The sequence below is a fragment of the Heteronotia binoei genome, chromosome 4, assembly GCF_032191835.1.
Source record: "Heteronotia binoei isolate CCM8104 ecotype False Entrance Well chromosome 4, APGP_CSIRO_Hbin_v1, whole genome shotgun sequence".
NCBI lineage: Eukaryota > Metazoa > Chordata > Lepidosauria > Squamata > Gekkonidae > Heteronotia > Heteronotia binoei.
The window spans coordinates 17,480,050-17,482,984 of NC_083226.1; the positions used below are offsets into that span (position 1 = coordinate 17,480,050).

Here is a 2,935-nt window from a genome sequence, read left to right on the forward strand (position 1 = left end):
GCCCCCTCCCCGCCGCAGCCGCCAATGGGAGGCCGCTTCGCCCCGCGCCTCGGCCAATCGCGGGTCTCGGAGGAGATAGAACGCGGCCGGGGGGAGGGGGGAGGAGGAGAGAAAACGGGACCTGCCCCCCCCTTTCAAACGCCATTGGGCGGCTTCCGAGCCAATAAGGAGGCGGCAGGGTTTGGAGTGACGAGAGGACGGGTGAGCTTGAGGGGAAAACAGGAACTGCTTTAGCAGCCAATCAGCGGTTAGGGAACGGGGGGGGGGCGGGGAAAGAGGGCTGCTCGAAGGGCCCGAAATGTTCCTAATAGACGCGCATATTTAAAAAAGAACCGAGGTTTGTTTCGCGTCACTGCGGCGAGAGAGGGAGGTACACGCGCGGGAAGATACACGTGTGAAACGGGTTATTCCCCGCACACGTGGAACTTGCCTGCGAAATTCTTCCCAAATGTTACGGAGTTTTCCAGATGCTGTTTTTATGGTTTCATGTGTATAGATAAAGGACCGTCTCTGCATAACGTTCTAAAACAGGGGTGGCCAAACTGTGGCTCTCGAAGCTCCCACCACAACCCCACTGGCTGACTTGGAGGGCATTTGTCTGCTCCGGCGGGGAGGGCGGGATATAAATCTAATAAACTAAACTTAAATCAATTCGCCAAGCCAGTTGGTGGCTTGGACAGTGCATTTAAAGTTGCTTTCTTTCCACCTCTCGCTTTCTCCCCAATCTATTTGCCTTACTTCCTTCCTTCCAGTTCTCAAACATCTGATGTTCATGCCTTGTGACTCTCTGACGTTTATTCTACGTGGCTCTTATGTTAAGCAAGTTTGAACATAAGAACATATGAAGCTGCCTTATACTGAATCAGACCCCTGGTCCATCAAAGTCAGAATTGTCTACTCAGACTGGCAGGGGCTCTCCAGGGTCTCAAGCTGAGGTTTTTCACACCTATTTGCTTGGACCCTTTTTTGGGAGATGCCAGGGATTGAACCTGGGACCTTCTGCTTACCAAGCAGATGCTCTACCACTGAGCCACCCTCCCTCCCCTTGTTTGGCCACACCTGTTCTAAAACTTAACGTCCCACCAGTGTGTGTGCTTTTAAAAGCTGCCCCACCCCGATCTGTATAACGCAGAGCTCCCCAAATTTAGCTTATTGGGCCAGTCACACACCACAGGTAGGGTTGCCAGGTCTGTGTTAGAAAATACCTAGCTACTTTGGGGGTGGAGCTGGGAGAGGGCGGGGCTTGGGGAGGGGCCTCAGGGGGGTACAATGCCATACACTCCACCCTTCAAAGCAGCCATTTTCTCCAACTGGAGATCAGTTGTAAAAGTGGGAGATCTCCAGGCCCCACCTGGAGTGCAGCAACCCTGGGACTGTTGTGAGAATTAAAGGAGAGATCCAGGTCTGAAGCAGTAGCACAAAGCAGCAGTCAAGCATCACCTTTAAGACCAACAAACTTTTATTCAGAATGTAAGTTTTTGTGTGCATGCACACTTCTTCAGAGGAGGAATGAGGTGCAGTGAGCAGAGCGACATCTAGCTGGTGGGGTTTAGAATGCAAAGTGGTACAAAGTTAAAATCCAAAAGCAGAATAGTAAAATGAACAAATTCAGAAAACCTTTGATCTGGGTTGCATTAGCGTGGGAAACCAATAAAACAGTAATCTTGTCATAATGTGAGAATGCCTGTTAATTATTCTATTGCTAATAAACCTGGGTCAAAACTTCTGGGAAAAGAAAGGCCCTCATTTCGACCCAGGCTTATTGGCAATAGAATAATTAACAGACATCCTCACATTCTGAAATGTTACTGTTTTATTAGTTTCCCACGCTAATGCCACCCAGATCAAAGGTTTTCTGAATTTGTTAATTTTACTGTTCCGCTATTGGATTTTTAACCGCACCACTTTGCATTCTAAACCCCACCAGCTATATGTAGCTCTGCCAACCCCTGCCGACAGGCCAGAATGAAGGAAGGCGTTCCAGCAACTCATGTGAATAGTCTTCTTTAAATTGCAAGGGGCCTCATGCATATTCTAAATAAAAAGAGCAGGTTGAAAAACAAAAGCCCTGCCTCTTGCACAAAACTCCCAAGATGCCTTGGGAGAAACAGGTTTAACACGCTAAGGCAGGGGTGGCCAAGGGTAGCTCTCCAGATGTTTTTTTTGCCTTCAACTCCCATCAGCCCCAGCCAGCATGGCCAATGGCTGGGGCTGATGGGAGTTGTAGGCAAAAAAAAAAAATCTGGAGAGCTACCATTGGCCACCCCTGCGCTAAGGTATACATCCTGTTTTACCCTCCCAGACTATGGTCTCAGGAAGGGGTGGCCAAACTGTGGCTCAGGAGCCACATGTGGGTCTTTCACACATATTGTGTGGCTCTTGAGGCTCCCACTGCCCCGTCAGCCAGCTTGGAGAAGGCATTTGTCTCTTTAAATCCCTTCTCCAAGCTAAGCCAGTTAATGGCTTGGAGAAGGCATTTAAAATTAAAGTTGCTTTCTATCTACTTCTCTCCCCCACCTATTTCCTTCTTTCCTCTGATGTTCATGTCTTGCGGCTCTCAAACATCTGATGTTTATTCTTTGTGGCCCTTGCGTTAAGCAAGTTTGGCCGCCCCTGGTCTCAGGGACTTCATTGTGGTGAGGGTGACATCTAAACGCTACCTACGGGAGGTGCAGGCCGGAACTGACCTGCTGTTTTGGACCAGCTGGACTGGGAGTCTGCATTTCTCCTGGAACTTGCTGAGCTTCATTCACAGTTCCCACATTCTTTGCATTCGGACAGGTAAGAACTCCTGACGGGACATGTCCGCAAAAGGTGTTACTTTGGAGACAAGACAACCTTTTCCAACTCAATGACCGTTGATGGGCTTGCCCTAAGAACCTATGAAGCTGCCTTCTACTGAATCAGAGCCTTGGTCCATCAAAGTCAGTCTTGT

At 49.2% G+C, this 2,935-nt stretch overlaps 1 non-coding gene across 1 annotated transcript; it reads right to left on the minus strand.

Annotated features, from left to right (window-relative positions):
- Positions 1 to 967: 967 nt before the first annotated feature.
- Positions 968 to 1,040, minus strand: TRNAT-GGU (transfer RNA threonine (anticodon GGU)). Its single transcript has one exon. It is a non-coding gene; the product is annotated as a tRNA-Thr (tRNA).
- Between the last annotated feature and the right edge of the window lie 1,895 nt (positions 1,041 to 2,935).